General features: G+C 47.9%; 1 protein-coding gene across 4 annotated transcripts in view; it reads right to left on the bottom strand.

Annotated features, from left to right (window-relative positions):
• The window catches only part of FHIT (fragile histidine triad diadenosine triphosphatase), a 1,173,656-nt gene that overhangs the window by 1,102,477 nt on the left and 45,541 nt on the right, over positions 1-25,638 (bottom strand). For 3 of the 4 annotated variants that reach the window (XM_075073112.1, XM_032781826.2, XM_032781832.2), the window contains exon 2: positions 14,616-14,664. The gene's annotated coding sequence lies outside the window, so the exon portion shown is untranslated. The remainder of the gene's footprint in view (positions 1-14,615; positions 14,665-25,638) is intronic. The other variant, XM_075073110.1, reaches the window with a different exon arrangement.

Below are 25,638 nucleotides of genomic sequence, written 5' to 3'. Positions count from 1 at the left end.
CCGCGAAAACTATTACTAACAAATACACTAACAACTATAACTTTAAACTGTCACTAAACTAATTAACTATGCAAAACAAGAACGATTAAGTAACAAAGAACGAAAACGAGCGATTAGCTAGGGATAATGCGGAGGTCAGGTAAACTGCACTCCACTGTTCCAACGACCGACACGGGCGGTAAGAAGGAACTGAAGGGTGGCGGGGTCGGCTAGGGTATTTATGTGGCGCCGTGGTGGCGCCACTCCAAGGAGCGCCCAGCCGACCCGCCGAGTGTTGCTAGGGTAAAAGTTTCTCCGACGGCTGTGCACGCGGAGCACACACACCTACCTGGAATGGATATGAGCAATCACTCGAAGAAGAACGTTTGCTTCCAACTTGTCAGTGATTCTGAAACAAGTAACGTCTTTTTTTTTTTTTTTTTTAATACAAAGAGGGCAACACTCTTCTCTTTTTACCCACTTGATTCTTCCTGAATAGGTTATAACCATTATTTTTTAACATACCAATGATGCAAATCATTCCACCAGGTTTCAGTGATATCAACCAGACCAAATTTATCCTCATAAATGAGAAATTCCAAATACTCTTGTTTATTAACCAGGCTCCTCACATTTGTGTGCAGTCAGTTCAAGAATTTCTTTTCTGCAAGTCCCTTGGTGCTTTGATTAATTTTCTTCAACATCTCGATTTTGTTCTAAATGTGTGCTCGTTTCCCCCCCTTTTCACCTTCCCCTTTTGTTGTTAGTTAACACCCTCGACTAGTATAGCCAGCCTGTCCCCTAGCACACCAGTTCCCCTTCTACTGGGAAGGAGGCTATCCAAACTGCATTGCCCCTTCTGTCTTTCTTCACTCCGAGGATTCTGAGAAGTTTATTTGGACATTCTTCTCCTTCAGCACCCTTCCAAATTCTCCAAAGTAGTCTATAATCTGTGAGATTTCCTGTGAAGCAGTGTCATTAGTGCCAATATGCATTATCATCTTTGCATGCCAATTTCAGATGCAGGTCCCACCTCAGTGTCACATCTCATGTCTTGGAACCAGAAAGACAGCAGACCATCTACTGTCTGTCTGCAGAACTTCCTCTCCATTCTTCTGAGTACAGAATCTTAAGGATCATCTGTCTTCCTTGGATGGGTAGATATTTCTTTGAGGACATGCCTGATTATCTTCCAGGTTGAGCTGAGTAGCCATCCACATGAATGGCCTATATAGCTCTCCATTCAATTCAACCAGCTGGATCTTCAGATATATTTTTTAGACTTTTCATGCTGAGAACATGATAATGATTGAATACTTCTAGCTGTGTGAAATTCCTTCTGGTCCTCTGCTATCCAGTGGTTAACCATGCCCATTCCCTTCTACCTCCAGCCATGGAGAAAGTCAACTGCTCCTCTTGCCTCTGAGGGTTACAAATTGCCAAACCTTCCCTCTGGTTTCCACTCTCCCCAGTTCCGTGGTGGCCAACTCCTTTCTTTCTAATATGATGCTTCCCAAATATGGTGTCCAAGATCTCTTCAGCCACTCTAATGATGTGTAGAGTCTGCATTTGTCCTTCCAAATCACAAATCTTTTCTTCCAGCACATCCACCAGCATGGACTTCCTACAGAGGAAATGGCTTCCAGCAAGAAAGAAAACATTGCACCTCTGCTGCAGGTCACAACCAACCACTCATCTATCGTTGGTCACAATATTGAGTGTAGAACTGTACCTAGAAAGAAAGCATCTCACAATTCCTTCTGAAAATCCTCTTTGCTGCTCCTGTTAACCTCAGGAATTCACCTGACAATTGACTTATTTACTAAGTCTCACTGCTTAGCTCCAATCACGAGTCTATAACTTATAAAAATTACATTACAGTATAGTCTGGAAAGTAGATAAGGTGACACACACCTTGGTAGCAAAATGTGGGGGAGGAAACTATTTCTTTAAAGAGACTGAGAAATAAAACAGCTGAAGATCAAATAAGTGCTTAAAATACAAATCCCAAAGTAAAAGAGATCCTGAAAACTTGAGGGTGAAATTAATCCACTGGACCAAGGATAAAATGTACCATTATTCGGAGAGAAGCAAAGCAACATGGTATAATGAAAACAATTTACTATCCTGGAATTCAGAGCTTGATCAGCTATCGGAATTGGTGTGAACAAAAAGTTTGAGAATCTATGTGCAAGAATGAAGGGGAGATGAGATGAACTGACAAATTAATTCACATCCTTTACAAGGCATAGTCCTCACCCTCACCCAGGATAGTATGTTGAAACATCAAAGGTATTTCTGTATCAATGTGCCCTATTGGCACCAATATCTTTGATTTATCTGATTGCTCTTAGGGGGATCAAAGTACAGCTTCAGGATCCATCTTATTAGATATCATCCAAATTGCCCAACACTTATGCAGTCCTGACACACAGTTTAGACCCTCTGGGTCACTGGCAGGTTTTGTGTTATCTTCACATGTGACTTCCTTCTGGAAATAATGTCTGACCAGAAGCACTTCCAGAAACTCATTCATCTTCGAGCCTGACAGTCCATGGCCACATCTTGCATAGATCCCACAGCGCAGCCAGCCATGACCTACACCATGGTCTTACAAAATAGCAGTCACCTATTCATAATAGACTTTGTATGAGCGTACTCAGAGAAAGCACTTTCGATACTGTTTAATGTAAGTGCTGTAAAAATGCAAAGTCACGTGAACACTTATTTAATAATCAATATTTATTTGTGCAAACCAAGTGCATAAAGGGCTTAAATTAACACACAAAGTACAGAAAGTACACAATATATAGCATTTGTGATTAAGGTATTTCTTTTGAGGAACATTTCTTACAATACCTGCAGAACTCAAACAAGTGTTGTGAGGCTTATTCAATAAGCATGTAATGTGCTTGGGATCCTAAGATGGACAGGACTATATTATCACTACTGCTTTATGGCTTTGAAACAATTTACTTTACATGTCGGTATGAAAAATCCCAAACCAAATTTCACTCCTTTAACTTGTCTGATAAACAAGAGGTACTGGAAAGATCAAAAGAAATTGGAATCAATAGATTTGAAACATTGAAAAATTCCTCTCACCAGTAGCACTGTGGCTCCACTGCATTTGTCATCTGAATAGCAATATTCTGAGGAAGCAAAATAACTTAATATGGAACTTCCATTAGCCTTTAGGACATTGGCTAGTCCTGGAATATTTTATTTATACCTGGAAAGGTACTGAAACAAATTATTAAATAATCAATTTGTAAGCACATTGAGGATAATAGGGACATAAGGAATAGCCAGCATAGATTTCTCAAGAACAAATCATGCCAAACCAACTTAATTTTCTTTTTGGACAGAATTACTGGATTAGTGGATAGCAGGGAAGTGGCCAACATGATATATCTTGAATTTTAGTGAGACTTTTGAAATAGTCCCACATGACATTCTGATAAGCAAACTAGGGAAATGCAGTTGTCAAGGTTCCTTCCCCACTCTGAACTTTAGGGTACAGATGTGGGACCGCGTGGACCCACTTCTAAAGCTTAATTACCAGCTTAATCTGGTATCGCTGCCACCACCCCCAAGCACTACTTTCTTCCCAGAGTGCTTGGGTGGTGGTGGCAGCGATACCAGATTTAAGCTTGGTATACTAGAAGTGTCCTTGCAGTCCATCTTACCTCGAGTGAAGACGCCGCTTAGTTGTAACTTGGTAGTCTTGGTGACTCACATCCTGGTGAACTAGATCCAAACCTCCTTGGTCTTTAAGGGAGAAATTTAACTATCCCCCTCTTTCTCCCACCAACCTGGTGGTCCAGATCCACCCCTTGGATTCTAAAAACAAGGAAAAAATCAATCAGGTATTTAAAAAAGAAGCTTTTAATTAAAGAAAAAGAAAGTAAGAAAACCTTCTGGGAGAGTTAGCATACCAGCTACTCTCACAGACAACAGATCCAAACACAGAGGATGTTCCTGGGCAAAACTTTAATAACCACAAGAATATCATTTGATAATCCTTAATGGACCAGACAAGGTTACAAATAACAAACATAAACCTATTTATCCTCTTTCTATAAAACTTATGACTCTGTAAGAGGGCTGGTTCCTTGATCTTTTTCACTCCGGCTGAAACAGAGATTCTAAACAAAGGAAAACTTCCCTCCTTCCTTTTGAAACATCTTGTTCCTCCATTGGTTCCTTTGGTCAGGTGTCAGCTAGGCTAGGTGAACTTCTTAACCCTTTACAGGTAAAAGAGGCATTAACCCTTAACTGTTTATGACAGCAGTCTAGATTAAATTAGTATTAGATAGGTGCATAACTGGTTGAAAAACCACACTCAGAGGAGTAGTTATCAATAAAACTAAGATTCTGTCATGGATATTTTTAGTAAAAGTCATGGACAGGTCATGATCAATAAACAAAAATTCACACAAGCCCTTGACCTGTCCCTGACTTTCACTAAAAATACCCTGAGTGGGAGAGGGGGGACAAACAGAACACTGCCGGGACTTGTAGCTGCTCCAGCCCTGCCACTGCTCCCGCAGCAGAGGCTGACTGCTGCTATTCTAGTCTCAGGGGGCTGACCCAACCCCAGCCACTGCTCCAGTGAGCCAGGGACCGCTGTTGCAGTGGCCTCAGGGCTGGCCACAAGTCAGCTGTTCCTACGGCCCCAGGGCTGGCCACAGGTCAATTGTTCCAGCAGCCACTGCTCCAGCAGTCCTGAGGTTGACAGCTACTCCAGCCCTGCCCCAGAAGTCGTCACAGAGGTCCTCAAAAGTCATGGAATCCATGACCTCTGTGACAGAATTGTAGCCTTGTAGTTATCAACAGTAGTATTGTAGTTATCAATAGTTCCCTGTCAAACTGGGAGAAAGTATCTAATCAGGTCCTGCAGAGATCAGCCCCGGGTCTTGCACTATTCAACATTTTAATTAATGATTTTGATAATAGAGTGGAGAGTAAACTTATAACACTTGTGGCTGAAAGGGGTTGCAAGCACTTTGATGGACAGGATTAAGACTTAAAATTATCTTGACAAATTGGAGAATTGGTCTGGAATGAACAAGATGAAATTCAATAAAGACAAGTGCTACACTTCTAGGAAGGAAAAAATCAAATGCACAACTACAGAATGGGGAATAACTATCTAAGTAGTAGTAATGCTGAAAAATGGATCTGGGGAAGTATAGTGGATCACAAACTCACTAGAAGCCAACAACGTGATGTAATTGCAAAAAAGTCTAATATCATTAGAAGACGTATTAACAGGAGTGTTGCATGTAAGACGTGGGCGGTAACAGTCCCACTCTGCCTAGCACTGGTGAGGCCTCAGTTCGAGTACTGTATCAAGTTCTGGGCACCATGCTTTTGGAAAGATGTGAACAAACTGGAAAGAGTCCAGAAGAGAGCAACAAAAATGACACCTATGAAGAAAGGTTAAAAAACTGGACATGTTTAGTCTTGAGAAAAGAAGACTAAGGGGAGGACCTGATAAAAGTCTATAATAGCCCTCAATGTTTTTGACAAGAGGACAGTGATCAATTGTTTTCCATGTGCACTGAAGGTAGGACAAGAAGGAGTCAGCTTCATCTGCAGTCAGAGAGATTCATATTAGATATTAGGAAAAACTTCCTAACTGTAAGAGCAGTTCAGTACTGTGGAAGGCTGTGGAATCCCCATCACTGGAGGGTTTCAAGAACGAGTTAGACAAAACACCTGACAGAAATGGTCTAGGTCTACTTGTCCCTGCCTCAGCACAGGGGCATGGACTAGATGACCTTTCCAGCCTTACTCTCCTATGATTTACATCATCAGTAGATAGATAGTTTCCTAGGTTATGGCAGAAGTCACCAGGGGATGCTTCATTAGGAGGAAGGGACCTAAGCAGGCATGAGGAAAGGCTTGGTGGCTCACACTTGGGCTCAACCAGCACTTTCTTTCTCCTACCAAAAACCTTTCTTCCTACCAGCTCATCCTCCAAGAAGCAGAAAAACCTTAGCAGCTAAGGAATATAGTAGCAATTGAGGGCATGGTCTGCTTGGCACATAGGACAGACCAGCTCTGTGGTGAAGAGTCAGCTGTGGATCAGGATGAGGATACTGGGAAGATCTCGAGGCATAGAAATAACTGAGAAGGAAAGAGAGAGAGATGGATAAAGATGGACTCGAGAAGTTAATTTATCTCGAGTCCTCGTCTTACAACCCTAAAGACGCTGTTTGGTTCAGAGGTTGCTTATCACTTGTGATACAGCAGCTGCCGCCAAGGTAACTATATACAGCATTTGCTTAACAAACAGAAGATTAAGCAAGTGCAAGCAGCTATAAGCCCATAGATTGCAGCTGACACATATAAATAAGAACAGATTTTTTTTTCCCCTAAAAAGTTATCCTTTTTAAAACACTTATCCATCACATAAATATTTGTTCCAATTTTTCTGGCTTTATTCTACCTATAAACAGCTTAACGACACACATAAACATTCAAAATCAATTTACCATGTCATAAAATGTAAACGTGCTCAGAAAAAAAAAAAATTTCACTCACATACTATATCGTAACATACATTCATTTCTTCTATATCATACAACTCTGTTATTTCCCAAATGTTTTAACAGTTGATCACAGTGGTTTACAATTGATGACACTGCAAGACAATCATAATTTAAATCTCACTGCATAATGTGACCGTCTTGAATTTCTTAGTCTGTCTTTTATGTTGCAGGCTGCTTTATTTACTCCTGAGGATATTCTGCACCAAAAAATTAAAAATTCTGCGCATAATATTTTAAAATTCTGCAAGTTTTATTTATCAAATAAATGTGGAGGCTCCAGCCTGGCAGTGGGGAGCACAGGCCACTGGTTGCACAGAGCTGGGAGATCACTGTGCAGCTCCCCCTCGGAACATGGACTCAGCAGTCAGGCTGCACCCAACCCTGACACAGTGCAAGAACCAGGCCTGCCCCAGAAACACTCCAGAGCCCTGCCCCTCTGTGCCAGGTGCACCAGGTGTGGGCAGGCAGGCCCAGCAAGGCAGGATCCAAGTTTGGAGGGGCTTAGTGTGAGGGGATACAGATGTGGGTTGAGAGAGTTCTGTGTGGGGCAATCTGGGTGCAGGTGGCTCAGTAGAGGATCCGGGGGGGCGGGATCTGGAGGCACAGAGACTTGTTGAGGGGTTTTAGGTGCAATGGTAATGGGACTCTGCAGGAGGGTCCAGGTTACAGTGGTTGGAGCTCAGCAAGAGGGCCCTGAGTGTGGAGGGGTAGAGCCCGGCATAGAGGTCTGGAGGAGGGGACTCAGTGGGAGATTAATATGCTGGAGGAGTGGGGCTCAGTGGGATACGGATCCAGGTGCAGCTGGTTGGGGCTCAGTGAGGTCCGGATCCCAGTGCAGGTGGCTCACTGGCGTGGTCCTGGTGTGGGGAGTGGGGCTCATGGTTGGGGGGGTTCTGAGTGTGTGTGGGGGGGTGAGGCTTGGCATGAGGGACTGGGTATGAGGGGGTCTGGATCCACGGGGGTTGGACGGATGGGAGAGCATCTCCCTGTACAAGGATCGTCCCCCGGAAGCTGAGGAGCAATGGGTGCAGGAAGCGTGGGGAGGAGGGAGGCGGAGTTTGCAGAGCTTCCTACAGCTGGGGGAGAAATCTGCAGGTGGGTCTGACCCAGCCCTGGATGCCATGTAGGGGAAGAGGAAGTCATGTCCTCCCCAGCCCCAATGAGCAGGTGAGCCCAGCACAGAGTACAAGCCATCAGCTGGGTCTTCCCCAGTTCCGCCCTCTCCCCCATAGTGATTTATCTCTCTGCTGTCTGCCCTAGGAACCCAAAAAATATAGCTGGGCAGAGATGCTTGACTGCTCTTGTGGCTTCCCTTTGCTGCCCTGTCAGAAAGTAATTTTTTTCTGCGGGGAAGCAAAGAATTCTGCAGGGGACATAAATTCTGCACGTGTGCAATAGCGCAGAATTCCCCAGGAAGAGGAGGTTACTCACCTTGTGCAGTAACTGACGTTCTTCGAGATGAGTGTCCCTGTGGGTGCTCCACTTTAGGTGTCGGTGCGCCCCTGCGCCTTCGATCGGAGATTTTTTGCAGCAGTACTCCTACCGGCCACGCATGCTTAGAACCTGTCACTCATTCTGGAAGAGTTGTTACTAGATAGCATGCGCAGGCCGGGTTACCCTCAGTTTCCTCTCTCCAACGCGAGGCCACCCCAACTCCGAAGTAGAGGGGAGGAGGGTGGGTAGTGGAGCACCCACAGGGACACTCATCTCAGAACGTCAGTTACTGCACAAGGTGAGTAACCTTCCTCTTCTTCTTCGAGACATGTCCCTGTGGGTGCTCCACTTCTAGGTGACTTCAAAGCAGTTGTATCTCAGGACGGTATTGGGACCTTCGATTCTGGCAGGAATGCTGTAAAGCAATACCCGTTCCTGCCTAATCGCTCGGAGCTGTCAGAGAGGGGGCCTTGAGTAAAGGCAAGTGAGTAATTGATTTAGGGGGGAGGACAGGTGGCCCCCTTACAGCATGGTCTGACAAGGGTATCTGTGTAGGGAATTGCTACAAGAGGTAGATACAGATCCAGTGAGAAATGATGTCACCGATCAATGCCGGGGAGGTGTAACGTTCTCCTATCTGATAAACAGAGATGGTGCACTCAGAGAATGGGCATCTTAAAGCCTCATAAGCAGAGATAGGCCATGCCCTGGAACGGTCCGCAAAAGAGACAAAGAGTCCAGGAGAGCCTCGGAAGGGTCGTGTTCTGTCCAGATAAAAAAGGACAAGGCCCTACGCACATCAGGTGAAGTACGTTTGTGTGCATCGTGGGCCTCAAGGATTTTGCGTGTGTTTTCGGGGAAGGAAAGTTGGTAACTGTATTTGGTTCATTGAGGGGAAAAGGAGCATGAAGCTTTTGAAGAAATTGGTGGGTTGTAAACGCGAAAACTCTGTCCTTGAAGAGAAGGGCACATGGGTGGATCCGCCGCAAGAGCTGCTATCTCGCCTGCCGTTCTGGGAGGTAATGGCCACCAAAAAGGGGCTCTGCTTTTCAGTGAGAGGTGCAAAAGGAGCAGGTGGCGTAAGGGCTCAAAGGGTGGTGAGTTAAACCAGGACAATTACATAGGAGAAGATCCCATGGAGGGGTAGGTGACTTAACATCTGGATATAGATTGGCGCCCTCAGGAAACCTTTGCGTGATGGTGGAATGAGTTGGTGGCTCAATGTCTGGGGTTTAGAGGATTGAGGAGAGGTGCGCGCCGGCACCGCGGGCCGTTTCGGTGCCGGGGAGAGGCACACTGCTTGGCACCGCGGGCCGTTTGGGCATGTGCCCAGAGGAGTGCACTGCAGGGCACTGCGGCCGTTTGCAGTGCTGAGGAGGAGCACGCTGCTGGCTCCGTGTGCCTATTGGCGGTGCCAGGTGGAGTTTCACTACTTGGCACTGCAACCCATTTGCGGTTGCCAGGGACAGGAGCAACAAGGACCTCCTCGACATGGGAGGTCGGGTACCGTGCCTCAGTGCTCTTGTGAGAGCATGGCTGAGGCATTCCAGAAAAAAGCTGAGGCACCTGCCCTTTTGGTGTTGTCAGCACAGAGGTAGTGGCGATCTCGCAGGAGACTCCTACCCTTGTTAAAGTCTCTCCTGTGAGACTGTTCTGCCTTCTTGCCTCCGCTCCAGGGAGGGTAATAACAGCAACGCTGCCCACCAGTTCTGATGCTGGCTGGGGCGCGTTGTGGGAGTGGGTTGACCTTTCCCATCTCCGAAAAGCGTCTGTTTAGCTCGTCGGCAGTGGTGTTCCATTACGCCTGGGATTGTAAACAGCTTGATTAATTTTCCTCTGGATTGATTGTGGGTTTTTTTGCAAGGCACCAATTTCCAGAGTTCCATGGCTCTCTGAACAAGAAGCGGGAACGAGCCCCTCTTGTTTCTGTTTATGCTAGAACATGCAGGCAATGTTGTCTGTTATTTATGCGTACATGCTTGATTCTCTTGATTAGTGGGAGTACAGCAACGGCAAGCATTCCGGGATACACGATAGTTCTAGAACGTTTATGTGTAGGAGGTCTCGGAGTGAGACCATAGCCCCCTGTGAATGATCTGTGGTGAGAGATATGGGCCCCCCAGCCAATCAGGGATGCGTCGGGGGTTTTGTCATCATCCACAGTGGTGGAGTCTTGGAGAAGGGACTCCAGAACAGAGGTTGTCAGGGGACATTCCACCGATGACAAGTCCCTTGACTCCAGTAAGGTATGGTCAATGATTTGTTTACTGAGTGCACGTTTGGTGTGTAAACCGTGGCCAGCCAAGCTTGGAAGCACCTCAAGTGGAGACATGCATTCTGGATCACGAAAGTTGCACCGAGGCCATTGCTCCAGTAGTTGGAGGCAGGTCTCGGGCCGGCGACCCGAGGGCTTGCCGGAAGCCTTGCAGCCAGCAGTTGTATTAGTATGGACACAAGTACGGGTTGGAAGGGGTGCCCGTCCGGTTCTGGAGCGAGGCGCTTCTATAAAGATGGATGGACTTAATGTGCGATTTGTTGCATTTATTTGCAGGGCCCAGGATTGAAAGCAACTCGATGGGTGATTTTTTAATGAAGCGGAAGGCCTCGGCGTGTGTGGAGGCCTTGAGAAGAAGGCAAACGTTCCGGTAAGGAAATATTATAACCCCTTGGTTCCGGAGGTAGCCGTGACTACCGGAGAAGTTTGGAGAAAACTTGGGAGCAGTGGAAAGGCCAAATGGTAGAACTCGGTATTGTAATGCGTCGAGCCAAAGGTAAAAACGGGAAGAAAATGGTGGATAGTGACGTGCAAATAGCGTCTTGCTAGGTCGAGGGCTGAAAACCAATCGCCCTGCTGCAGGCTGGAATTATGGTGGTGAGAGTAACCATCTTGAACTTTTGTTTCTTGACGAAATTTGTTTGAGTTTCTGGCGGAGGTCGAAGGATCGGTCGGCCATCCTCCCTTTTCTTCTGTGTTAGGAAATAAGGGGAACAGAATCCTTTCCCTTGTGCATTTGCGGCGACGAGTTGATAGCACCCAGGTGAAGGAAGATGTTGTACTTCTTGCTGAGTGTGGCTCGTGAAAAGTGTCCCTGAAGAGGCGACGGGGAGGTGGGTGGGTGGGGAGCGTAAGGAGAGGAATGGGGACGGAATTACCCCGGTGTTGCATACCTCTTAGAACCCACTTCCGGTGGGAATATTCTGCCATTTCGTGTAAAATGGCTGTAGACGATGTCCAAAGCAGTTGTGAAGTCAGTACCATGCGCCGGACTAGGGCGACGTTTTCGAGACCCTCGACAAAGTTCAAATTTGTTTATTATTTTGAGGAAGTTGGGTATCCCAGAATGAATTGGGCCGACGCCGCTGTATCTGGACCTCTGGCGTTGGCGTTGCTTTGATCCTGAGCTCCCAGGAAATGCCTGAGTATATGAGGAGGTTAGCGCAGACGGTGGTAAGAGTGAATATCTATACTGTCGCCTTCTAAGGATGTTTGTAGGGTTCTGGATACCTAAGGATCGCAGAGTTGCCCTTGAGTCCTTCATTGGAGCTGCAGTCACCTCATTAGTGGTGGAACAAGGAGTTCATAACCATCAAAAGGGAGATCCTCTATGGTGCCTTCTGAGACTTTGCGAGGAAGAGGAGAAGAAGGAAAGCCAGGAACTCGGGCATGACGGCCCTTGCTAGCGGTAGGGATGTGCTTTGCTGCCGTATTGGCTGAATCCAGAGCTGCTTGAAGAGCCATGCAGGATATGATTTGGCCCTCGGAAAACTAACAGCTGTAAACTGGTTGTTTCTGTTGTCTGCGGATGCGTTCAATAAAGTGCATGAACTTATTATAGCTTTATCGGTCGCACTTTCTAGAATTGAGGTACAATTGGTACAATTCGAAATTGCAACGTTGAAGAGGCATATACCTTACCGATCCCAGCATGTCTAAGCGTTTGGCTTCTCTGTTGGTTGGGGTATGGTTGGAAATTACTGTTTTTCACTGATGGGCTGCGTCCACTACCAAAGAGCTTGCGCCAGGGATGTTGAGAAAAGAATTCAGAGCCCTCGAGGGAATGAGTCATTTTCCGTCGGGCCTGTATTTGCAGTAGGCTGGCTTTGTGGCTAGAGTCTGCCAGATGGATTTAGGCGGTCCCAGAAGGCCTGAGTTAATTGGTCAGGTACTTCCTCCAAATTGATTCTAAGCTCATTGGCAACCCTTTTGAGAGATCTTGGAGTTTTTTGAAAAATCCATCTGATGGCAGTGGAGGGGAAACAGTAACGCCTCCTCAGGTATGGATCAGTTGGATACGTTGAGGTAATACTGCGGTCAGGAGCTGGAGTTAATTGATCCTGAGGGGTGGCGAGGGTGCCGCCAAGTGTGTCATAGGATTTTTGACTTTCGCATCTAGGTGAGCTAGAGTAGCGACGTGGCTGCGAGGGAAAGATGGCCATGGAGGCCCAATACTGCCTATAAAGTGGTGAAAAGGCATATCAGTGCCATTCCCGGGGGTTAACACCCCAGGAGATGGGATCTTTGAAAGGTTGGTATGTGCTGACAGTTCTGCCTGTGTTCGCGAGGACAGGACTGGTGAGGGTAGAATTCAGATCGCACTTGGCACAGCAGCTGTAGTTCAGAGTCCTGCTCCCTGAGGAAGGCTGCCTCGGACCCTGGAGTCATTTTGTATAGAGAAGCCATCCCCAACAAAGGGTGATTGTAGTTTGTAGGTGACACTAGGAGGTCACTATGAAGTGTGTTAATTTGTCAATGGTGGGGCAGTCGTAGGCGAAGGCAGATAGGAGATCCCGTGAGGAAAACGGGGGCTAGGCACCGAGGGTGTAATCTTGGCGCCGTTTCAAGTAGGCGGTCGTGATGCGGGTGCCGCAGGCGCGTGCCTGCTATTTAATAGCAGGCTGCGTGCCTTCCGTCGGTGCCTGGAGTTTGTCGGTGCCGCATTCATTGCAGGTGCCGATAGGGCCACAACGCAGGGGCAGGCAACTGAAAGCCTGTCGCCTCGGCACCACAGCCTCGCGCTGCCGCCGAAAGCACAGGCGGGTTTAGCGCGGTACCAGAGGAGCCCCGCTCCTCAAACACTCAGGCGGGGAAACTGACTAGCTGGTAAGGAAACTGACGAGCTGACCGGAGGTTTACCCGTGAAGCTTCCTGTTGCTCGTAAGCTCTCTTTTGGCTGATTTCTTTAGGTTTTTTTGTTTTGTTTTGTTTTGTTTTGTTTTTTTGGTGAAGGGTTAGAGCTGGGTCTGGAGGTAGAGTCCGAGCCAGGGTCTGAGGTAGATAGCAGGGATTTTGAAGTAAAAGAAGTTTTAACTCCCCGTCCTTCCTAGCTCTAGCACTTAACTTGGTGTAGTGAGGGCATTTTTGAGGAATATGGGTCTCCCCCAAGCATTTTATACACTTGGAGTGCCCATCAGAAAGAGGGATAGTGTCCTTACAGGAAGAGCAGCGCTTAAAGCCTATGGAGCCAGGCATATCTGAAGCGCTGACAGAAGAGAGAAATTTTTTTTTTTTTTAACTAGTAGGAAAAAAGGTAGGTAACACTAACTAACAGGTAAATAACAGAGAAAAACTAGCTAACTACAGGAATACTAAGATCAGGAAAGAAAATACTAAGGAGTCTGCTGAGCTCCGTGTCAAGCTGGGGGGCGGTAGAGAAGGAACTGAGGGTACCGGCAGTGCATGCTCTCTAGGAACACTCTCAGAATGAGTGACAGGTTCTAAGCATGCGTGGCCGGTAGGAGTACTGCTGCAAAAAATCTCTGATCGAAGGCGCAGGGGTGCACCGACACCTAAAGTGGAGCACCCACAGGGACATCTCTCGAAGAAGAATATTTATTATCACAATTCTTAACATTAGCTCTTATAAAATTGACAGCAGAAAAGTTTCAAAATTAAAAAATAACTTGTTGAAACCAAATACAAGCTTATAGGTTATTTTAACCTGTTCAGTGAAGCCACTTGATGAAAGCGATCCCTGTCACAGCCCACAATTTATCATCCAATTTCTTTTCTGCATGAACTATTTCCAGTTTAAGAATGAATAAAAGAGCAATTAAGTTGCACATTTATAAATACACCTACCAATAGGAGTAACATTTTCTTCAAAGAAAAGAGAAAAGCTATTGAAAAACTGCAAACAAAGTTAACTATTGTTCTCTATTACTTCAGATTCAGCTTTTTATCCATTTAAAGCCCAGTGACAAAGTCAGAAGAACTTTGCAGCAGTCGAAGTCTGTCCGATAATTTCCTGCTTTCTGCAGAGTTGCCTGCTGCATACTATTGCACAACTATCATTCTGTTTTAAATGTTTGAGTTTGCCAGCTGGCTTTACTGAGCTACTGACCAGAAGCAATACCAGTGCTGTTTTTTTTAAAATGAACAGAGCTACATTGGAATATCTTAACCACTGTGAACAAAGCATATGTCAGCAATCATGCTCTAAGATACGGCCATCCTCAGCACATCAACTTGTTTCTTTACACTTCCCCTCTAACAATTGCTCAGCATGTGTGTGTGATGGGACAACTAAGTGGTTAAAGAAGTTGTCCTGTCAGCTATATCTTTAAATGCTTAAATCCCTGAATAAAAGAAAAATCAATGTTGTAAGGCAATGTTTGTCAATGCAATGTAATAAATACACTTACCTTTACAGACTATTCTCAATGGATTTCACTTCTTTGCTGTACTTCAAAGCTACAAAGGGATAAAAAATAAAGCATTGACCTGCCTGCCAGTGAAGAAAGCATGGTTGGTGTCTACATTAGTAACCATGCTTTACTTATGTCACAGCAAGAGTTGCTGGAGAAACCTCTGATAAAAAGTTCTCACTACTATGTCACAGGCCAAATTCTGGCTGACAAAAGCATATAGCAGAAACCTTGCAGAGAGAAGGGGAGCCCAGGGCAGAAAAGTGTTTGTCCAATTTTGGCTTCCTCCAAAATCCACAAGACGCTGCACCACGCGCCTGCTGGAGGGGCACTACTGAGCATAGCCTAAAGATCAGCTGGCATGATCCACATGTGATGCATAAAAGTGGAACTACAATGCCTGCTCTGGCAATAAGAATCACTCCCCTTGTATGGGGAATGAGGAATATCACCAGTTCATATGCTGCTTTTGCAGCACTGGCATGTGGTTCTTTTGCAACCTATTTTACAAGAACACCATAAATATAAGAATCAGAAGTGAGTAAACCTCCACCATTGTAATGTAAGTGGTCATGGGAAATTTAATATACAGTTCTTTCAGCTTTCATCTTGAATGATAGAATACCTGGGAAAATGTTAGTTGCATCAGGGAAAACTGAAAAGGTTAAAACTGAATTTTAAATAATTTGTTAATTTCATTCCATGTATTACCTTCCTGTTCGACTCCCATATCCCTGTTAGGATTTAGAAATGTTTCCAAAAGCTGCAATGCCTAACTTTTATTACACATCTGCAACTTTCACTCCATGAATCTGAAGAAATGGGGTTTTTACCCACAAAAGCTTATGCCTAAATAAATCTGTTGAATTTATCACCTGAAGTCGAAACCAGACTAATTCAAATTAGAAAATAGGCACAAATTTATAACAGTGAGGGTGATCAAACATTGGAGGACAGTGGTAGATATTCCATCTCCTGATGTCTGCAAATCAAGACTGGATGCCTCTCTGGCAGATGCGTTGTAGCCACACACAAGTTGTTGGGCTTAATATACTGGTAACTGACTGAAATTTAATAGCCTGTGATACAGAGAGGGTCAGCCTAGATCGGCGGTTCCCAATGCGGTGCCCGCGGGCACTATGGCGCCTACTGGGGCATTTATGTGCGCCCACCTAGTGCCCAGCAGGGGAGAGAAGCCATGGCCCTGTGCCTGCCGGCAACAGAGAACTCAGGCTGCGGGCACAGTGTTCTCTGTTCCCGGCAGGTGCAGGGCCTGCCTAGTGCCCAGCAGAGGAGAGAAGCTGTGGCCCCACGTCTGCCGAGGACAGAGAACTCCGGGGCTGCAGGCGCCAGTGTTCTCGGTCCCCGGCAGGCGCGGGACCCACCTAGTGCCCAGCAGGGGAGAGAATCCGCGGCCCCCACACCTGCCGGGGACAGAGTATTCCGGAGCTGCGGGCACCGGTGTTCTCTGTCCTTGCGGCTTCTCTCCATCTTCTCTCTTCTCTCTGGATTCATATATTATGTAATATTAAATATGATTTTTTGTATTATTTAATGTACAAATACAAAATAAGCCTTGAAAAATTGTTGGCACCCACCACACTCTTCTGAAAACATGAATGTGCTACTGGCGACAAAAAGGTTGGGGATCACTGGCCTACATGATCTAATGCCTTCTGGCCTTAAAGTCTATGAATGATCACAAGTGAAAAATGTGTGTGCAATTTACACTCTGTATCAATACAATAAGGAACAGAACATTTTAACTGTAGAAGAGAGATTTTCTTTACAGTTGGCTATAATGCACCAGAGTTTGACTACTATGTTAAAGGGAATTTTGCTACTGATTTTAATGAGCAATAAGATAAAAAATGTTCATTCAAGTACAAGCACAAATATGTTAAATAAATTCATCCCTTGCTCTTATAGTGCCTTCAGTGAGCTTTTGCTACAGGCAAATTATTGGAGCACTCTCTCAAATAATAGCAAATTTCAGTCTAAGAAGAGATTCTTAAATACTCTCCTCAGCTGCCTATGAAAACCATGCAGAAGAAAAATATAATAATCCTGGGTATATAAATTCCAATTTCTCAGAGTGAATCTAAATGTGGGTTGCGTCACTAGAAAACCACAACCCACAGATATAGATAGAATCATAGAAAAAAAGGCCTGGAAGGGTCATCTAGTCCAGGATCCCGTGCTGAGGAAGGACCATGTATCTAGACCATCCTGACATGTGTTTGTCTAACCTGTTTCTAAAATCCTCCAGTGACAGGGGTTCCACAACCTCCTTTGGAATTCTACTCCACTACTTAACTACCCTAATACTTAGAAAGTTTTTCCCAATATCTACCCTAACTCCCTTGCTGCAGAGTAAGCTGATAACTTCTTGTCCTACCTTCAATGGACATGGAAAACAATTGATCACTGTCCTCTTTATAACAACCCCTAAAATATTAAAAAGGGCCCTTCCTCAGTCTTGTTTTCTCAAGAAACATGCCCATATTTTTTAAGCCTTTCCTCATAGGTCAGGTTTTCTAAACTTTTTGTCACTTTTGTTACTTTTCTCTGGACTCTCTCCAAATAGTCCACATCATTCCTAAAGTGTGGTGTCTAGATCTAGACATAATACTCCAGCTGAGGCTTCACCAGTGCTGAGTAGAGTAGATAATTACTTCTCTTGTCTTACATGACTCTCCTGTCACCCCAGAATGATATTAATCTTTTTTGCAACTGCATCACATGGCTGGCTCATATTCAGTTGTGACCCAGGACAAATCCCTGCAGGATCCCACTAAATACATCCTCCCACTTTGACATGGAAAAGACAGTTACTCACCTTTGTAACAGTTGTTCTTCGAGATGTGTTGCTCATATCCATTCCAAGTAGGTGTGCGCGCACCGCGTGCACGTTCGTCGGAAGAATTTTCCCCTAGCAAAACCCGGCGGGTCGGCAGGCGCCCCCTGGCGTGGCGCCTTTGCGGCACCGCATATATACCCCTGCCGACCCGCCCCTCCGTCCGCTCCTCAGTTCCTTCTTGCCGGCTACTCCGACAGTGGGGGAAGGAGGGCAGGTGTGGAATGGATATGAGCAACACATTCTCGAAGAACAACAGTTACAAAGGTGAGTAACCGTCTTTTCTTCTTCGAGTGCTTGCTCATATCCATTTCAAGTAGGTGAATCCCAAGCCTTACCTAGGCAGTGGGGTCGGAGTTTGGAGACTGTCGAATGTAAAACAGCCAACCAAGAGCTGCATCGTCCCTGGACTGTTGCACCAAGGCGTAATGGGCAGAGAACGTGTGCACGCGACGACCACATAGCTGCACGACATATGTCGTGAATAGGAACACGGCGTGGCGAGAAAGGCAATCGACGAGGCTGAGCTCTTCGTGGAATGTGCAGTCACTCGGCCTGGAGAGGCGTGAGCTAACTCGTAGCACGTCCTAATGCAGGCCGTAACCCAAGATGAGATTGTTTGAGACGAGACAGGGCGACCTTTCGTCCTGTCTGCCACGGCAACACAAAAGTTGGGACGTCTTACGAAAGGTCGGGTGCGGTCGATGTAGAACGCCAGCACTCTACGAACATCGAGTGAGTGTAGGCTCTGCTCTCTACGGGATGCGTGAGGGTTTAGGATAAAGACCGGGAGGAATATGTCTTGGTTAAGGTGAAAGGAGGAGACCACCTTGGGAAGGAGGCGGGATGCGGGCGCAGCTGCTCCTTGTCCTGTGGAAATATCGTGTAAGGTGGGTCCGCCACAAGAGCGCGAAGCTCCCGAGACTCTCCTGGCCGATGTAATGGCCACAAGGAACGCCACCTTCCACGATAGATACAGGAGAGAGCAGGTTGCCAAGGGTTCGAAGGGAGGGACCATTAGCCTCGAGAGAACCAGATTGAGGTCCCAGAAAGGGCGGCGGGCACGGCGGACCTGGGGGAACAGGCGCTCCCAGGCCCTTGAGGAACCTCGAGACCATCGGGTGAGAGAAGACGGAGGAAGGGCCTTCTCCTGGATGGAACGTCGAAATGGCAGCTAGGTGCACGCGCAAGGATGAGAGTGCGAGGCCCTGTTGTTTAAGGTGCCATAGGTATTCCAAATCACATGGATGGGAGCCTGTGTAGGTGTACTTGTTGTGTCCTGACACCAGCAGGAGAACCTCTTCCACTTCGCCACGTAGGTAGCTCTGGTCGCAGGCTTCCTGCTTCCCAGGAGCACCTGCTGCACTGGGGTAGCACGACAGCGGAGCTCTGAGCCGCTCAACCAGCCAGGAACCATGCCGTCAGATGGAGGGATTGGAGGTCGGGATGGAGAAGCCTGCCGTGGTCCTGGAATATCAGGTCCTGATGGATTGGGCAGGAGAACGGGGCTGGCTATTGATAGGTCCAGCAGCGTGGTGTACCAGTGCTGGCAAGGCCACGCTGGGGCGATGAGAATTACTCGAGCCTTGTCCCTGCGCAGCTTCCACCAGGACTTGTGCACTAGCGGAAACGGTGGGAAGGCATATAGGAGGTGGGTCGACCAGGACAGGAGGAAGGCGTCCGAGATCGAACCGCGGGCGAGACCGAGAAAGGAGCAGAACCTGGGCACTTCGGTTGCTGCGTGAGGCGAAGAGGTCGATCCGGGAAAACCCCACCTCCGGAAGAGAGAATGGGCTATGTCCCGGGGCGGAGGGACCACTCGTGGGCCAGAAGGACCTGCTGAGTGGTTCGCTAACTCGTTCTGGACCCCTGGAAGGAAGGAGGCCACCAGATCCATAGAGTGGGCTATACAAAATTCCATAGTCTGATCGCCTCCTGACAAAGAGGGAGAGAAGCGTATCTCGATCGGAGGCTAATGGTCCTCCCTTCGAACCCTTGCACACCCTGCCTCTCCTTGATCTATCGTGGAAAGGTGCGCGTTCCTGTGCCATTACTTGGCCAGGAGAGTCTCGGAGCTTCGCGCTCTTGTGGCGGACCCACTTACACGATATTCCAAGGAGCAGGAGCAGCTGCCCCGCATCCAACCTTCCTTCCCTAAGAGTGGTCTCCTCCTTCACCTAACCAAGACAATTCCTCCGGTCTTTTATCCTAAAACCTACGCATCCCCGTAGAGAGCAGAGCCTACACTCACTCGTGTTCGTAGAGTGCTGGCCGTTCTACAATCGACCGACCCGACCTTTTCGTAGACGTCCCACACTTTTTGTTGCCTAGTGGCAGACAGGACGAAAGGTCGCCCTGATCTCCGTCTAACATCTCATCTTGGGTTACGGCCATGCAATTAGGACGTGCAGCGAGTTAGCTCACGCCTCTCCAGGCCGAGTGACGCACATTCCACAAGACTCAGGCCTCGTCGAGTTGGCCTTTCTCGCCACGCGTGTTCCTATTCACTGACATACGTTCGTAGCAGCTATGTTGGTCCTCGTGCACTTCTCTGCCCATTACGTAGGTGCAACAGTCCAGGGACGATGCAGATCTTGGTTTGCCTGTTTTGCAATCGACAGTCACTCCAACTCCGCCCCACTGCCTAGGTAAGAGCTTGGGATCACGTACTTGATGGATATGAGCAAGCCTCGAAGAAGAAAAGACGTTACTCACCTTTGTCAACTGTTGTTCTCGAGATGTGTTTGCCATATCCATTCCTACACCTGCACTCGCTCCCGCACTGTCCGGCAGTGCCCGGCAGAAGGAACTGGAGGAGCGGAACGGTGTCGGTATCTCGATCGGAGGCTAATGGTCCTCCCTTCGAACCTGCAACCCTGCCTCTCCTTATCTATCGTGGAAGGTGGCGTTCCTTGTGGCATTACAATGGCCCAGGAGAGTCTCGGAGCTTCGCGCTCTTGTGGCGGACCCACTTACACGATATTTCCAAGGACAAGGAGCAGCTGCCCGCATCCAACCTCCTTCCCAAGGTGGTCTCCTCCTTTCACCTAACCAAGACATATTCCCCGGTCTTTTATCCTAAACCTACGCATCCCCGTAGAGAGCAGAGCCTACACTCACTCGTGTTCGTAGAGTCTGGCCGTTCTACATCGACCGCACCCGACTTTTCGTAAGCGTCCCACACTTTTGTTGCCTAGTGGCAGACAGGACGAAAGGTCGCCCTGTCTCGTCTCAACATCTCATCTTGGGTTTACGGCCTGCATTAGGACGTGCTACGAGTTAGCTCCACGCCTCTCCAGGCCGAGTGACTGCACATTCCACAGAGCTCAGGCCTCGTCGATTGCCTTTCTCGCCCGTGTTCCTATTCACGACATAGTGTCGTAGCAGCTATGTTGGTCATCGTGCACACTTCTCTGCCCATTACGCCTTGGTGCACAGTCCAGGGACGATGCAGCTCTTGGTTTCCTGTTTTTGCATTCGACAGTCCTCCAACTCCGACCCCACTGCTAGGTAAGGCTTGGGATCACCTACTTGAAATGGATATGAGCAAGCACTCGAAAGAAGAAAAGACGTTACTCACCTTGTAACTGTTGTTCTTCGAGATGTGTTTTGCTCATATCCATTCCTACACCTGCACTCCTTCCCGCAACTGTCCGGAGTAGCCCGGCAGAAGGAACTGAGGAGCGGAACGGTGTCGGGAGTCTAGCGGGACCAGCTCAGTGAATTTGGCGATGGACTGCCAGGTATTAAAATTGTACCTACTAAGCAGCGCTTGTTGGTTGGCTACACGCAACTGTAGACCCCCTGCGGAGTATACCTTGCGTCCCAGTAGATCCATACGCTTAGCCTCCCGCGATTTTGGGGCGGGGGCTGGCTGGCCATGGCGCTCCCTCTTGTTCACAGATTGTACGACCAGAGAGCATGGAGGAGGATGGGTGTAAAGGTAGTCGTACCCTTTCGAGGGTACCATATACTTCCTCTCCACGCCGCTGGCCGTCGGAGGGATGGACGCTGGAGACTGCCAGATAGAGTCCGCCTTTGCCTGAATGGAGCGGATAAAGGGCAGGGCTACCCGCGTCGCGGCATTGGAGGACAGAATGTCCACGACAGGGTCCTCCACTTCGGGAACTTCCTCCGCCTGGAGGTTGATGCTCAACGCTACGCGGCGGAGTAGGTCCTGGTGGGCCCGAAGGTCGATGGGGGGTGGGCCCGAAGTTGAAGTGCCCGCCACCGCCTCATCCGGCGAGGAGGAGGAGGAGGAGAGACCAGGGACCGCAGGCTCCTCGTGAGGCTCTTGTTCCAGAGGGGGGGCCGTTTCTGGGGCAGCCTCTGGGTCCTGGGTCGCGGTGGAAATGTGGTCCTCTGGGGGAGGGCGACTGATGGTGGCCTCCGGTACCCAACGGGCGGAAACCGCAGATCTCGACGCCGTGGTGGGATCGCTTTGGGCTTGGTGGTACGCCCAAGGCGTCCAGAAGGACCACTGCTGCGGTTGTTCCAGTCCCTGGGGTTCCGGGAGGAAACGGGTATGGGGGTCCACATCGCCGTAGAGAGCGCTGTCTGGGCGGGAGGAACCCGAGGGGTGTCTCGACGGCCAAGGCGGAGCGGATAGCCCGTGAGACTGGTGCTGGATGTCACTTTGCGGGGGAGAACGGTACCAGGAATCGTACCAGTGCCGAGATCGAGAGCGGGACCTACGACCAGCACGGTGCCGGGAGGTCGACCGGGATCGAGTGTAACGACGGTAGGATGGGCTCCGTCAAGAGTGGTGCCGGGAGGCAGACCGTCGTGCTGAATGCCGGTCCAGGGAACGGGACCTGGACCGGTGCCACGAGCACGACCGGCGCCGAGAGTGGGAGCGGTGCCAGGACTGCGAGCAGCGTCGTGAAGGTAAACGGCGGTGCGAGCGGGAGCGGTGCCGAGATCTCGACCGCGACTGGTGCCTGTCCGCTGCTCCTAGAGACACTGGTCGGAGCATAGCCGGCTTCCCCGTTGACGGAAGGACCCGCACCGGCGGTGCCGGGGGTTGAGGCAGGGAGGGCTCAGTTAGGGTTATCAGTTCCCTCGCCGTTGCAAAAGTCTCCGGTGTAGTGGGAACAGCGAGCTCGACCAAGGCTTGCACCGGGGAGCTGTCTTGCACCGGACTCAACGGCTCTTGCCTGGCCGGAGTCGACGGTGCTGGGATAACCGGTGCCGCAGCAGATGGTGGTGCCGGCCGGCACGGTTTCCCATGCTCAAACTGTGGTGCCGGAACTGCAGCCGCAGGAGCCTTCGCCTTCTTCACTTTAGGTGAAAGGGAGCGGTGCCGGGCTGACTTTTGCGCCGGAGACTGTTGGTGCCGTGGTGTTCTGGCGGTACCGGCTGTCTCCGGTGCCGAGGAAGAACTTCTGCCCGGTGCGGGCTGCGGTGCGCTCGGTGCCGGAGCTGCAGGGGTCAGGGCAGCCTCTATAAGGAGCTGCTTCAAACGTGAGTCCCGCTCCTTTTTTGTCCTTGGCTTAAAGGACTTACAGATCCGGCACTTGTCCGTAAGATGGGATTCCCCCAGGCACTTCAGGCAACAATCATGGGGGTCTCCCGTTGGCATCGGCCGACCGCAGGCCGAGCACTGTTTGAAACTGGGAGAGCCAGGCATGGGCCCGGGTCCCGGGAGGGGCGAGGAGGATTAAACCTCAGCCCTTGAACTATATACAAAAACTACACTAACAACTACTAGTAAGTACTAAGAATCAACACTAAACTACAACTATAACTATGAACTAGAGATGAGAACAGGTGAAACGCTAGGGAGGTGGAGGTCAGCTAAGCCGCACTCCACTGTTCCAACGACCGACACGGGCGGTAAGAAGGAACTGAGGAGCGGCGGGTGGCAGGGGTATATATGCGGTGCCACAAAGGCGCCACGCCAGGGGGCGCCTGCCGACCCGCCGGGTGTTGCTAGGGGAAAATTCTTCCGACAAACGTGCACACGGTGCGCGCACACCCTACTTGGAATGGATATGAGCAAGCACTCGAAGAAGAACCATTGATAGCTACTCTTATAGATGTATGGTTTTTCATACAGTTGTGCATACACCTTATAGCAATTCATCTACACCACATTTCCTTAGTTTGCTTATGAGAATGTCTGGTGGCACTGTGCCAAAACCTTACTAAAAATCAAGATATAGCATGTCAACAGCTTCCTCCATAGCCACTAGTCCAGTAAGCTTGTTGAAAAAGGAAATTAAGTGCTTTAGCAGGATTTGTTCTTGACAAATCCATGCTGGTTGTTCCTTATACCTATATTAAACAATCAATTATTAAGTACCTACAGGTTAATCATTTGTTTCAGTATATTGCCATGTATTGAAGTTGGGCTGTCTGGTCTATAGTTTCCCAGATCCTCTTTGTTTCCCTTTTTAAAGATAGGTACTATGTTTGCCCTTTGCAAGTCCTCTAGAATCTCACTCATCCTCCATGAGTTCTTGATAACTGCTAACAGTTCTGAGACTCCTTTAGCTAGTTCCTTAAGTTCCCTACAGTGAATTTCATCAGCCCTCCCAAATTGAAAACATCTAATTTATCAAAATATTTTTAACTTATTCTTCCCCTATTACGCCTTGTTCCTTCTTCCTTGTTTCTTAATATTGATTGTGTTAAGCATCTGGTCACAACTGACCTCCTTAGTGAAGACTGAAGAAAAATAAGCTTTAAACCCCAGCCTTCTTCATGTCATCTGTTATTAGCTCTCCTTTCCCACTAAGAAACAGACCTACACTTTCCTTTGACTCGCTCTTACTCCTAATGTATTACAGAACTTCTTTGTATTGCATTTTGTCCCAGGCTAGGTGTAACTCATTTAGTGTCTTAGACTTTCTGATCTTCTCCCTACATGCTTGTGCTATTCTTTTGTATTCATCCTTAGTAATATGTCTATGCTTCTATTTTTTGTAGAATTCCTTTTTGATTTTCAGGTCATTAAAGTGCTCCTGATGGATCCATATTGGCATCTCACTATTCTATCTTTTCTTCATATTGGTATAGTTTGTTGTTGTGCCTTTAATATTGTCTCTTTGATAAACTGTCAGATCTCCTTCCAATGGGACCTTACCAACCAGTTCTCAGTTTTCTCAAGTCTGCTTTTTTGAAGTCCATGCACAATAGGTTGTGTTTTATTAAACTATCAGTGACCTTGAAATATCATAAAGCTGTTCAAGGTCTGATTTGCCTCTGATGTCAAAATCTTCCCCTTTCCTTCATTCTCACTCAGAGAAAAAGATGGAAGAGTCATGGAGGAGGTGAGAGATGTTTTATCTATAAGGTCACTATCCACCATCATTCTGCTGAGAGGGAAGGCAGGAAAGAGGGCAGATGTGATGGCACCTTTAATCTCAAAACTGCACTGGGAAAAGATAAAGGAAAAAAGCCATGAGTATGACTAGTTGTCTTACGTTTACTACTGGAGTAAGGGAAATGGAGGAATGGGGCAACTGGCTGGTTTGTCTGAAGTCACAATCGCACCAGCCAACATATATGAAATATAATGTGATGTACTGTGACATAAAAGATCGAAGGAAGTGATTATTCCTTTCTATTTGGCACTGATGATGCCGCACCTGGAGTATTGTGTCCAGCTTTGGGCCCCACACTACAGAACGAATGTGGACAAATTGGAGAGAATCCAGGGGAGGGCAAACAAAATGATTAGGGGGCTGGGGCATGTGACTTATGAGGACAGGCTGAGGGACCTGGACTTATTTAGTCTGCAGAAGACAGGAGTGAGGGGGGATTTGATAGCAGCCTTCAACTACCTGAAGGGGTGTTCCAAAGATCAAGGCTGTTCAGTGGTGGCAGATAACAGAACAAGGAGTAATGGTCTCAAGCTGCAGTGGGGGAGGTCTAGGATCGATATTAGGAAAAACTATTTCACTAGGAGGGTGGTGAAGCAATAGAATGGGTTACCTAGCGAGGTGCTGGAATCTCTATCTTTAGAGGTTTTTAAGACTCGGCTTGATAAAGCTCTGGCTGGGATGATTTAGTTGGGCATTGGTCCTGCTTTGAGCAGGGGGTTGGACTAGATGACCACCTAAGGTCTCTTCCAACCCTAATCTTCTACGATTCTATGAAGTGCTTCAATGATAATCTGTAGAGCAATCTCCAGTGGGCTCGCATCAATCCTCAAGAACT

This window comes from Chelonoidis abingdonii, chromosome 17 (assembly GCF_003597395.2).
Source record: "Chelonoidis abingdonii isolate Lonesome George chromosome 17, CheloAbing_2.0, whole genome shotgun sequence".
Taxonomy (NCBI): Eukaryota; Metazoa; Chordata; order Testudines; family Testudinidae; genus Chelonoidis; species Chelonoidis abingdonii.
Note: the sequence above shows the minus strand (reverse complement) of the source record. Positions and strands in the feature narration are given on the sequence as shown.